Source organism: Dendrobates tinctorius, unplaced genomic scaffold, assembly GCF_039654945.1.
Source record: "Dendrobates tinctorius isolate UK_male_01 unplaced genomic scaffold, ASM3965494v1 ptg000114l, whole genome shotgun sequence".
In the NCBI taxonomy this organism is placed as follows: Eukaryota; Metazoa; Chordata; class Amphibia; order Anura; family Dendrobatidae; genus Dendrobates; species Dendrobates tinctorius.
The window spans coordinates 13,656,313-13,669,743 of NW_027361782.1; the positions used below are offsets into that span (position 1 = coordinate 13,656,313).

A 13,431-nucleotide genomic window follows, 5' to 3' on the forward strand; every position below is an offset into this window, starting at 1 on the left:
CATGGCGTACATCACCCAACGACGGGATAAGGTCTCCTAAAGCTCAGTCACCACTGGAGATGCTAAAGTATGAAGCTGGAAGAGGGAAAAGGCCAGCGAGCAGAGGCGCCGAGGAGAGGTGCGGCACCAGGACAGGTGAGGGGCGAGGTGAGTATGAGATTTCTATATCTTTTAAACTACAGCAGGTTGCCATTTTGCTTGATTTTAGATTTTTTTTGTGAGATTCAAAGTCAATTTTTTTTATCCTTGAATCAATTAATTAATTTCTAGTGGGGTAACATCTTATACCAGGGTCAGCACATAAACATCATGGACCAAGGTGGACTTCAACCAAATGTTTATGGAAGTTACAAGTTAAAGAAAAAAGTCTTCTTGTTTGTTCTTTCATACATTTTGGATACATTCTAGAAATGTTATTGTAACCATCAGAATCTGCATCTGCACCAATCACCACCTCATAAATACTAAGACGGGATCTGAGAGGTGATCCTGTCCGCAACTTTTCTCATCTGTCCACGACACAGGGTTCATATTCTCATATTCACGACCTGGTCACTGGTTCCTTGGCACTGAAATTTTAATTTGTTCATCTTGTCTTAGATGTCAGCACAAGGAACAAGTGCATTTCATCAAGTGTTTGATCATAGTCTGGGCCGCCTGATCCAAGGAGAAAACTCATGAGGAGAAGCGCGCTCAATGGAGGATGACGGAGACGCGGTGTCACCGGAGACAATGTCCTGACCTGTGAAATATGTCCTCCCTGCTACAAAACCATGGTCAGCCAGGAACCAAGAAAAAGCCAGACATTAATTTACCAGCTTGAGAACATGACCTCCTCCATATATTCCTATAAATAATCCAATGACCGCATTGAACACATGCCGCCTTTATTGCTTTATTTACATTTTTCAGTTTCCATTATTTCCAGCCATGGAGACTGATATTTGTCATTGACTATGAAGCGTCGTATGATGTGACAACACTATTGGACAATCACTGCTTGTAGAGAAAAGCAAAAATCTTTCCACTGTACAGAACTGGCGTCTGCTGCCGCAGTAGGACCTCAACAGCCGGACCGCAGCAATCTTCACTTCCACAGTCCACGACATCTCCAGGAATTCAGTGCATGGAGAGTTGAAGGGAAATGTAAGAAAACATGGCAATCTGGGAACATCTTCGAAGAGACCAAGGGTCTGAAAAAGAGGAAAGTGAAAACGTGTTCACTAGAGGTCAATGGCCTGTGCTGAAGATAGGAAATGTTTCCTGTCTCATGTGCACCTGAGCAATGTCCCAGGGCCATCACCGCTATTCCACAGATGTGACCAACATCCTGAGGTTTCTGGTGCAAAATGAACAGGTGAAAAGTGATAATATGAGGGAAAGTATTAGGAGGAAAAGTGGTATTGTGATCAGTTCCGCCATCAGGGCATTTCTGCCCTTACTTACTGTATGGGGCCCTGAAATTCCTAGTGCCAACCCCGATTGCCTGATTGTGATACTCTGTCAGGTGATGTTTATTCCATATGTAGCTGTATGTGGCCACCCAGTGGTTGTGATGAGCATTACAGCTTGTCAGGGTTTTTGCTTTCATGTCCCAATATTGCAAATACAATAATAATTATAGAATTCAGTGCTAACTCCACAGGAAAAAAAAACTCAGTGATACCCATTGCTCCAGCACTTCGTCTCATGACAGGCTGCAGCATTGATATCATGATTGGAGTGCATGTGACTGCTGAAGCCAATTATTGGATTTCATAGTTGGCACTAGTATACAGTGATTGGCTGCAGCAGTCACATGTCCTTTAGCCATGATGTTAGCATTGCAGCCTGCAGCTATAACCTAGGGATCATACTGGCAGTATACGCACCTGCAGCCCTCCGAGAAAACTCATTATTTCTGGATGCTATGAATATCCTCAATATGATTTCCTAGATTACTCCCATCACTTCTAGACACTAGGAATATTGCTAATGAGAATCAGCCATTCCATAACCCCCACCTTCCACACTTCTCTCCCAGATTACTCCCATCATTCCTGGATATCCCCCAAATGCCTGTAATAACAATGATACATTAATATCTCTCCATCCATAAATGGTTTGTCCTCCGGTGACTCTGCGCCGCGAACATATACATAATCTTCAGGGTTCGTGTTCCTGGGAATGATGATGGCAGGAAGGACGACGCCTGATCTAGTTGGTTATGAAGTTTTTAATTTTCCGCGTCTTGACATCATGGCAATTACGGGTCATTATGGCGTCTTTTCTGCTGTGGCGCTCGGCACAAGGTGAGACACTTCCGCTTATTAAACATATAAATAGCTTAAACAGTAGGATTTTTTGCTGCACACACACATATATCCAGCAAGGTGACCCAGTCCTGGCGCAATTACATTTTAGCACTTCATTTTATTATTTCCTAATGAGCACAGAACTCGCTATTTGCTGCTGATGCCCCGTGGAGTTGTAACTATATATAGATGCCACTAAAAGAGGAGAAGGCTTTATAAAAGAATCGCAGCTTTGAAGACTTTCCCCTCTTAGTGTATGATTAACACAAACAATTACAGCGACTTCTCCACAGATTATTGCACCCCATTAAAAGTTAAGACAATGGGCAGAAAACTGCCGGAACTTTCTATAGTAAACATAATACAGGACATAACTCAAGATCAGTAATGTACACAGTGACTGCACCAGCAGAATAGGGAGGGAGTGCAGCTCTGGAGTATAATGCAAGATCTTACTCAGGATCAGTAATGTAATGTATGTACACAGTGACTGCACCAGCAGAATAGTGAGTGCAGCTCTGGAGTATAATACAGGATGTAACTCAGGATCAGTAATGTAATGTATGTATACAGTGACTGCACCAGCAGAATAGTGAGTGCAGCTCTGGAGTATAATACAGGATGTAACTCAGGATCAGTAATGTAATGTATGTACACAGTGACTGCACCAGCAGAATATGAGTGCAGCTCTGGAGTATGATAGAGTCTGTAACTCAGGATCAGTACAGGATAAGTAATGTAATGTATGTACACAGTGACAGCACCAGCAGAATAGTGAGTGCAGCTCTGGGGTATAATACAGGATATAACACAAGATCAGTATGGGAAAAGTAATGTAATGTATGTACACAGTGACTGCACCAGCAGAATAGGGAGTGTAGCTCTGGGGTATAATACAGGATGTAACTCGGAATCAGTACAGGATCAGTAATATAATGTATGTACACAGTGACTGCACTAGCAGAATAGTGAGTGCAGCTCTGGGTTATAATAGAGGATATAACTCAGGATCAGTAATGTAATGTATGTACACAGTGACTGTACCAGCGGATTAGTGAGTGCAGCTCTGGAGCATAATACAGGATGTAACTCAGGATCAGTAATGTAATGTATGTAAACAGTGACTGCACCAGCAGAATAGCGAGTGCAGCTCTGGGTTATAATACAGGATGTAACTCAGGATCAGTAATGTAATGTATGTAAACAGTGACTGCATCAGCAGAATAGTGAGTGCAGCTCTGCAGTATAATACAGAATGTAACTCAGGATCAGTACATGATCAGTTATGTAATGTATGTACACAGTGACAGCAGCAGCAGAATTGTGAGTGCAGCTCTGGAGAATAATACAGGATATAACTCAGGGTCAGTAATGTAATGTATGTACTCAGTGACTGTACCAGCGGATTAGTGAGTGCAGCTCTGGAGCATAATACAGGATGTAACTCAGGATCAGTAATGTAATGTATGTACATAGTGACTACACAAGCAGAATAGTGAGTGCAGCTCTGGAATATACTACAAGATCATTAATGCAATGCATGTACACAGTCTTTGCACCAGCAGAATAGTGAGTGCAGCTCAGGGGTATAATACAGGATGTAACTCAGGATCAGTACAGGATCAGTAATGTAATGTATGTACACAGTGACTGCACCAGCAGAATAGTGAGTGCAGCTCTGGAGTATAATACAAGATGTAACTCAGGGTCAGTAATGTAATGTATGTACACAGTGACTGCACCAGCAGAATAGTGAGTGCAGCTCTGAAGTATAATACAGGATGTAACTCAGGATCAGTACAGGATCAGTAATGTAATGTATGTACACAGTGATTGCACCAGCAGAATAGTGAGTGCAGCTCTGGCGTATAATACAGGATGTAACTCAGGATCAGTAATGTAATGTATGTGCACAGTGACTGAACGAGCAGAATAGTGAGTGCAGCTCTGCTCAGCTGCTGCTCATTGTGGTGATTGTGGGTGCGGTCGACACTGATCCTGCTGTGTGCTCCTGAGCTCTGAGATCCAACACCTCTCCACCCAGGGACCTTCTCTCTCTCCTACCCAGGGAGGGAGTGGGTTTCCTGGGATGAGCAATGGAGTCAAGTCCCAGGCTTCTGTTTCCCGGACCAGGCCGAGGGGGACAAAAGAAACCAGCAACCGGCCTGCACATCAGAGGACTCGGGGGCAGGGGCGTATATAGAAATCATGGGGCCCCATAGCAAAAGTCTGAATGCCCCCCCCCAAAAAAAAAAAAAAATCAACAGGTACTCTTAACTCCAGGCATGCATGTTATAGGTCAAACGATTAATTTTATAGCTAGTCTTTGATTTTTTCAGTTCTCAGCATGTATGTGCTGCTGAGAACAATGATAATCTATGCACACAAAGCAATCTATACTGATCATCCTGAGAGCATAAGAAATGCAAAAATGGGCTATCAGCTATTGGCCAACAAGTAACTGATTGATTGTCAATATATGTAACACAGACATTTAGCAAGGCAGAATAAATCATTGGTGGCTCAGTGGTGTGTATATATATATATATATATATATATATATATATATACACACACACACACACACCTGCAGTGCATGCAGGGCCCCCTCCACCTCCACAGTGCGTGCAGCTGGGCCCCCCTCCCTAAGGTGCAAAGTGCAGACAGAGCCATTGTAAATGTAAAGTGCCAAGCTGCCAGCAGACGCTGAATATCAAACACAGGACGCTGTATATCTCACACAGGACGCTATATATCGCACACAGGACACTGTATATCGCACACAGGACGCTATATATCGCACACAGGACACTGTATATCGCACACAGGACTCTGTATATCGCGCACAGGACACTGTATATCACACACAGGACACTATATATCGCACACAGGACACTATATCGCACACAGGACGCTGTATATCGCACACAGGATGCTGTATATCGCACACAGGATGCTGTATATCACAGGATGCTGTATATCGCACACAGGATGCTGTATATCGCACACAGGATGCTGTATATCACACACAGGATGCTGTATATCGCACACAGGACGCTGTATATCGCACACAGGACGCTGTATATCGCACACAGGATGCTGTGTATAGCACACAGGACACTGTATATCACACACAGGACGCTGTATATCACACACAGAACGCTATATATCGCACACAGGACGCTGTATATCGCACACAGGACGCTGTATGTTAGGGGTCAGATTCCTGTGTTGGTTCTACAGGTATCCAGACCCTCACATTCTGCAGTCTCCTGCTGTTTATCTACTGCAGAGGAGATTGCAGAGGAGATTGCCTTGCAGCAAATCTCTCCAGAGGCTAAGTCCTTCTGTCCATCTTCTGAGCATGCTCATGAGATGATCTCCCATTGGGGATCGTGAGTCATGTGCTCAGGTCCTGTTTCAGATCTCATTGGTCCAGCTTGGAGATCTGGAGGCTTCCAGAAGGTCCCAGCTGCTATAAATGGCGCACATGGCTGTTCCGCCATGCGCTAGTATAGACATATTTGCTGCTGTGTGAATGAGGATGGATGCATGATTCTGGTGAATGACTCATTTGAAACCCCTACCCTCTGATATTACATTTGTGGTTAGGGATTGAGTTTAGTACCAGCACCAGCGCGCCTCTGCTTCATCATCCACAGTTGCTAGCGTCCGACATTGCGCTCACGTACTAGCAGTGTCGTGTAACGGCAGTGTCCCACGCCGCGCTGCAGTAGCAGCATTCCTTGGCGTCCACAGTTGCGACATCGCACACATGGTAGGTCTAGCACTAGAAGTCCCAGAAATTTCGAGCTCCCCCCTGAAGTCCCAAAAGAGGGTCAAATGACCCTTAGTCCAAACTGAAGACTCTGATGGCTCCAATTAGCATCCTTTCATTTGTAAATGTGGCCATTGTCTGAGGAATCTGCAGGGGAGAGTAGAGCTGAATTCATCCTCAAAATACTGTGTGAAACACAGGTCAAGAGACTTTGAATTTTGAGGGAACTGACAATTTGTATAAACCACACATTTTGTTTTGAAGCACACATGAAGTGTTTTGGGAGATGTGACCTTTTGCTGCTGCTCCGTGATGTTGTGCTGGTCATTTTGCCAAATGTACATATAGTTTGCAAAACATACAATCTGTTTCAATTTTTTAAGTTTTTCTAAAAGAATTTAGTTATGTTTTTCTTTTAAAAAAAGATGTGAAAAAAGTGGGTTAAAAATGACAGACAAAAAACAAAACAAATTAATTGTGTTGATCCACCTCAACAAAGGTCTTGTAAAAGAGCAAAAGAATGTAAGCTGCTCCTGAGTGTGTCTGCCCACCCCCCAGCTGCATTGCTGTGCAGGGGATATGTTTAAGGTTGCTAACACCTTAGCAAATTTGCATGCAGCCTTTTGTGCTGTGGGGGATAAATAGGTGACAGCTTCACCTATTATGTTCACAAGAAACAAAATGCAGAGAAGGCTCACCACTCAACTGGCATTGGAACTGATCCTGAGCAACACCAACCCTTGTGACTCAGATGAAGAAGACATAGTCCTTCAACCGGATTCGGACTCTGAGCTGTCTTCAGGTTAGATTTTTCAAATTACCTATTTTTATTTCCTGACTATCTTTTTTATTAAGAACCATAACAAAATGTTAATTTGAAATTATTTATCTTACAGATGAGGAGACTCTTCCTCTACCAAAAAAGAGAGCTTGGTTGGCGAGTGAGCCGACAGAGACCGCAAAAGATGGCACAGTGTGGCGTGAAGTACAGGTGGGGAAACGTCTCCATTTCACCCCAATAGAACCGTACCCTACAGATGGAGAGCCAAGAGCTAAGGCCAGACGAAGTGTCCGGAGTCGCCTTCAGAGCTTCCTCTGTTTTATCACTCTTGACATGCTTCGTAGCATTCAAGAATGGACTACTCAACATGCACGTCACATGGAGCAGGTGGATTGGTTCATGGGTCTCCCGGAACTAATGGCATTTATTTCAGTCATTATCTTGCGGGGGTGACCAAGGTTCCATCACTACGTGACAGCTGGTCAGCACACCTGTCAAATCCAAGGATCATTGCAACTATGGCCCGAAACCACTTCCAAGACATCATGCAACACCTACGCTTTGATGACATGTTCACAGGCAGTGAGCGAGCGGAGACCGATAAGTTTGCTGCAATCTCCGATGTGTGGAGATAATTTGTCACCAACTGCATCTCATCTTACAACCCTGGTTGACACATCACTTTTGATGAACAGCTTTTCCCGTCAAAGACTTGCTGCTGTTTTGTGCAATACACTGCAACAAAACCAGACAAGTTTGGCATCAAGTTTTGGGTGGCTTGCGACTAGAAATCAAAGTACATCTGTAATGTCCTCCCATATCTTGGCAAGGACCCCAGTCGTCCCAGTGGGGAGAGATTGTCCGAAACTGTAGTGATGAGGCTGATGGAACCATTCATGGACAAGGGCAGAACTGTAACCACGGACAATTTCTTTACATCATTGTCACTTGCACAATGACTGCTTAGCTGGAAAACCACTATCCTCGGCACAGTCAACAAGAGTCGCCGGGAAATTCCTCAATCTGCTAGACAGATGGACCGCAGTGAATTCACCACTCAGGTGTTTTCAACCACTTGTGCCACACTGACAGTGTATGCACCCAAACGAAAGAAGGCCGTCTACATTCTCAGCAGCATGCACAGCATGGTTGAGACTGAGGATACCAACAAAAGGAAGCCAAACACGGTCACACAATACAACCACACAAAGTGCGGTGTGGATGTAATGGACCAAATGGTGCGGGAGTACAGCGTGCGTGCAGGAACACGGAGATGGCCAGTCGCCATGTTCTACAACATGATTGACATGGTACTGAATGCGCATGTTCTTTATCAGGCATGCACTGAAGCGCAGGAGAGATGGGTGGACTTCCTGGTTGAGCTTGCAAAAGAGTTAGGTGGCTCTTATGTGAGTGAAAAGAAGGCATGCAAGGAGAAACTCCTTCGGCAACAACCTTCCACACCCTGCCCTGGCAAAAGGGCGAAGTGTCTGGTCAACCATCGATGCACGAACAATTGTGCAACTGAGAGATGTGTTGACTGCTACAAATTCATGCGTGGCAAATGTACCAGGGACATACCCAGGCAGTGCCAGGTATGTTCCGACAGTGCAGACAGACTGCTCGGTGAGTGCTGAAATGCTAGTCACACAAGAAGGACATGCCACTCACACAAACACATGCAGCCCCCACTGCAGCCTATTGTAAATATGTGTGGAATTGTTTTATTCCTTGTATTTTTTTAAATTATTTTATATCAAAAATAAAAAGCATGGAGACAAATAACAGTTGTTCTTTTGTATATTTTTCACACTGACATTTCAGTCCTCTTGACTTAGACACAAATGCTTCTGGTCATTACTCACAGCTGTACCTTGCTCTAAAATTTCTAATTCTCTATTTAAAATATATAAAAAATGATTCATTGTTCCAGTGCTTTTTTGCTCAAATAAAACTAAACTAAATACAATATGTATAGTCTTTATATTATCAAATACAATAAACTGAATAGAACTAACTAGAAACTAAAAGTCTAAACTCAATGGAAAGCAACAACCTCCTGTGGTGCGACAGTAGTGGCCTTAATTACAGAACAAAAGACGGTGATTATAGGATGTTAGATAAAATCCTTCAGGTCATTCAACCCATCTCTGGGTTCCAAAGGTAGAAATGTTAAATGACCCCTTTCTGGGATGTCTAGTGCTAGAGGGACGCAGTCCCGCTGTCCTTGGCTCTGCTCCTGTGACCTGATACCGTGTGTGCAACTATTCTGAGCACTGTGACTTTAACAGGCTCAGCCCTATTGTACTTGTCTTGTGTTTGGCATCTCTGTGACTCAACAGAGATTGCTCTGCGCACCTGGGTGAAGTTTAACCCCGTGTGCACCTCCGCCATATTGCTCCTGCCACCACTTAGCAGCGGTTATATCACCTACTGCACGGTGGACCCCGAGCGACGAACGCACTTTATTAGTTTTTTTATTTAGTGCGTCCCGCCGTTCCTAACATTATACTAGCGCCAGGGTCTGGCTAGTGATGGCAGAACAGCAGCAACTCTTACAGTGTATTCGGCAGCTTGAGGGCCGGTTGGCCACTCTTGAGAGGGCTCTCTCAGCTGCGAAATCTACTGAAGCTGCTGTACAGGCAAATGCAGATGCGGTTTCACGTATGTCCACGCCCTCCCTCGCACCGACAGTTACCCGCCTCCCGTTGCCCAATAAATTTTCTGGCAATGGCGCGTCATGTAGGGGTTTCATCAGCCAGTGCTCTATTCAGCTGGAGCTACTGGCTGCGCGATTCCCTACGGAGCGGGCCAAGGTGGGGTTTATTGTTTCCCTTCTGTCGGGCAAGGTATTGGAGTGGGCTACGCCACTGTGGGAGTGTGGTGACCCAGAGGTCCACACTGCTACTCCGTTTTTAACAGCTATTAAGCAGGTCTTCCTCGGTCCACGGGTCACGCACGACACCTCTCTTCAGCTTCTTGCTTTAACTCAGGGTTCTCTCTCGGTTAGTCAGTATGCCGTCTGTTTTCGGACACTGGCTTCCGAGCTGGAGTGGTCTGACAAAGCCCTCATCCCTGTGTTTTGAAGAGGTTTGGCTGAGCATGTTAAAGATGCTCTCTCCACCAGAGAGGTTTCTGCAAGTTTGGAAGAGCTGATTGCCATTGCCACCTTCATTGACCTCCGTTTTTCGGAGCGCGGTATGGAGCGTGCTCAATCCAAGCGGAAAGTTACCTCAGCTCCCAATTTTTTAGAGCCTCTGGAACAACCCAAGCCAGAGATTCCACTCCCGGAGCCCATGGAGGTGTCTCGCGCCATTCTCGAGGCGCGTCCGGCACAAAACTCCATTTGCGGTTGCCACCATCAACACGCTGTTTCCCAGGACAACAGTGCCCCGCATTGGCCAAATTCTGTGGCGCTGGGCAAGACCTTTGTCCATCCCCGCCATCGGCCGAGGGTTCTCGCATGGGCACACGTGTCCAGGATGGGTGGTCATTGCGGCTATATGCAGACCACAAAACTCCTGGCAAGGTCTTACTGGTGGCCGCATAGGGCTCGGGATGTTAAAAAATATATTCGGGCCTGTGCCTTTTGTTCCCGGAGTAGCCTCCTTAAAAGAAGAGTGGCGACGTCCACCGACACACGGCGGCGTTCCACTTTAACTTCCGCTCCCATTGTCTCCCACGTGTCCCTTCTCAAACCTGGTGATCTTGCCGCCCCTGATGCCTTCCACGTGTGACGGGCTTCTCTGTCACTCACCGGGACATCAGACTTGCCTTCGGACAAGTCTGAAGCCTATACCTCTGATGGGCACAAGCTGGTGGATTGGAAGGCTCAGGGAGGAGGGGGCCCTAGGAGGGGGGTAATGTTAGGCGTCAGATTCCTGCGTTGGTTCTACAGGAATCCAGACCCTCACATTCTGCAGTCTCCTGCTGTTTATCTACTGCAGAGGAGATTGCAGAGGAGATTGCCTTGTAGCAAATCTCTCCAGAGGCTAAGTCCTTCTGTCCATCTTCTGAGCATGCTCATGAGACGATCTCCCATTGGGGATCGGGAGTCATGTGCTCAGGTCCTGTTTCAGATCTCTTTGGTCCAGCTCGGAGAAATGGAGGCTTCCGAAAGGTCCTGGCTGCTATAAAAGGCGCGCATGGCTGTTCCGCCATGCACTAGTATAGACATACTTGCTGCTGTGTGAATGTGGATGGATGCATGATTCTGGTGAATGACTCATTTGAAACCCCTACCCTCTGATATTATGTTTGTGGTTAGGGATTGAGTTTAATACCAGCGCCAGCGCGCCTCTGCTTCATCATCCACAGTTGCTAGCATCCGACATTGCGCTTGCGTACTAGCATTGTCGTGTAGCGGCAGTGTCCCACGCCGCGCTGCAGTAGCAGCACTCCTTGGCATCCGCAGTTGCGACGTCGCACACACGATAGGTCTAGAGGGATGCAGTCCCGCTGTCCTTGGCTCTGCTCCTGTGACCTGATACCGTGTGTGCAACTATTCTGAGCACTGTGACTTTAACAGGCTCAGCCCTATTGTACTTGTCTTGTGTTTGGCATCTCTGTGACTCAACAGAGATTGCTATGCGTACCTGGGTGAAGTTTAACCCCGTGCGCAACTCCGCCATATTGCTCCTGCCACCACTTAGCAGCGGTTATATCATCTACTGCACGGTGGACCTCGAGCGGCGAACGCACTTTATTAGTTTTTTATTTAGTGCTTTCCGCCGTTCCTAACACTGTATATCGCACACAGGATGCTGTATATTGCACACAGGATGCTGTATATCGCACACAGGAGGCTGTATATAGCACACAGGACACTGTATATCGCTGTATATTGCACACAGCACAGTGAGGGGACACATTTAACAAAAAAAATCCACCCCCAGCCGGGCTCACCGAGTCAGCGTCTTGTGTGTGTCCCTATCCCTGAGTGAGAGAGGCTCATGATGAATGTTTTCTGCTTCCTGCAATGCACACTGCTCTCTGGCTGCCCGGAGGCGTGGCGCTCTTATGCAAATCCAGCCAAAGACTTCAGCCAACTGCTGACCAGGAAACAAGGAAAGGGGAGCTTCAAGGGGCCAGCCAGGGGGTATACAGCGCCGGTGGCCGCCGCTTAAATTTAATTAAAGGAGATAGTATTGTGTCAGCACAGCACAGCTGCCAAACCGCAGCGGCTGTCATGGGCCCCCTCACCCATCAGGGCCCCCTCACCTCTCCGGGCCCCATAGCAGCTGCGTGGTCTGCTACTATTGATGGTACGCCCCTGCTCGGGGGTGAGACGCTCCACCAGGTGTCGCAGAAATGTGGCTCCTACTCCCCCCAGGCCTGCAGAGACCCAGAGAAGCCGTAAGGCTTCCAACATGGAGAAGCCTGCTAGCAGCGTGCAAGACGGCGGTCCTTCTGGAGGAAAGCTGAGTGCTCACGGAGGTGAGGCCGACCTCACTGAGGAAGGTTGGGGGCTGCAGAAACCAAAGGAGTCTGTGTCCACCTAAGCCTCCCGGGTCATGAGCAGCCTCCGTGAGTATGAAGAGGCGAGTAAGTCCACCAGGAGGCTCTGGGCAGAGCTGCGCTGCACAAGCACCAAAGCTGCAGGTTCCTCCAGACCCAGGAAGACCCAAGTCCAGGCAGAGGTAAAGCAACTGAAGCTTGATATTAATGAGCTGGAAGTGAGGAAAGCCTTCATAAGAGAGAAGAGTGGGCCACTTAAAGAAAAAATTGCTCAATGATGACAGATTCAGGAATATAGGCTGATAACAGAGAGCAAAAGCTGATGGAGCTGCAGCCTGAGATCCAGGTGGATGACGATGATGATGATCATGACCAGCAGAAAGCCCCACCTGGCAGCCTGCAAAGTCACCCGCAGGCCACATGCAGTGAGCTCCCTGCTGGACAGGTGACATTGGCATCTGGTCGTAGTTCTGCTGGCTCTGGGGAGGACAGTGACAACCGTGGCCAGGAAGGGGCACTAATGGCAGAGATCAAGCTCCTGGAGTCCCCAGTGTGCCTTCAGAACTTCCATCTTGGTGATGATTTACCAGAGGAGGCACCTGGGGGCAAGAAGGAAAAGGTAAAGAAAAACAAGCCAAAGATCCAGGAAGCGGTAAGCTATGTATATGCCACCCACCCTGTACCCCCTGAGTCAGCTGCAGCATCAGCTCACTGTATAAGCCCCGCTGCCCAGCCAAGCCTGGGTTCTGCTGTGGATCTGGTGCAAAGGCGTGGGAAGAGTACAGAGCACGGTAGTGAGGCGCAGAGCTCCATCTCTGCTTGTAGTAGCAGGGACGTAGCAGCAGGTGCATCAGCCGAGAGGTTGGACAGTGAGGGTGGCCCGGTGGCGGGTATACAGTCAGACCATGATACTGTGGTGCGCTCCTCAGTGGGAGGGGAGAGCGGCCCAGTGTCGGGGGCAGCTCCGGTAGCCTTGGCACCCCTGAATGCTGTTTCCACTGATCACTTAGTTGAGAAGCTGCTGCAGTGTGAGGGGGCTGTCGGGCCTGGGCGCTCCGATCGTCCCAAAATCCTGTTCTGCATTGGCGCCGCTGGTCAGGAAGATCTTGATATGAAGGATC

At 47.2% G+C, this 13,431-nt stretch overlaps 1 long non-coding RNA gene across 1 annotated transcript in view; it reads right to left on the minus strand.

The window, feature by feature from the left end:
• Positions 1–870: 870 nt before the first annotated feature.
• The window catches only part of LOC141101102 (uncharacterized), a 117,364-nt gene continuing 104,803 nt past the window's right edge, over positions 871–13,431 (minus strand). Inside the window, exon 3 of the long non-coding RNA XR_012234889.1 lies at positions 871–1,193. This is a non-coding gene — a long non-coding RNA (uncharacterized lncRNA). The remainder of the gene's footprint in view (positions 1,194–13,431) is intronic.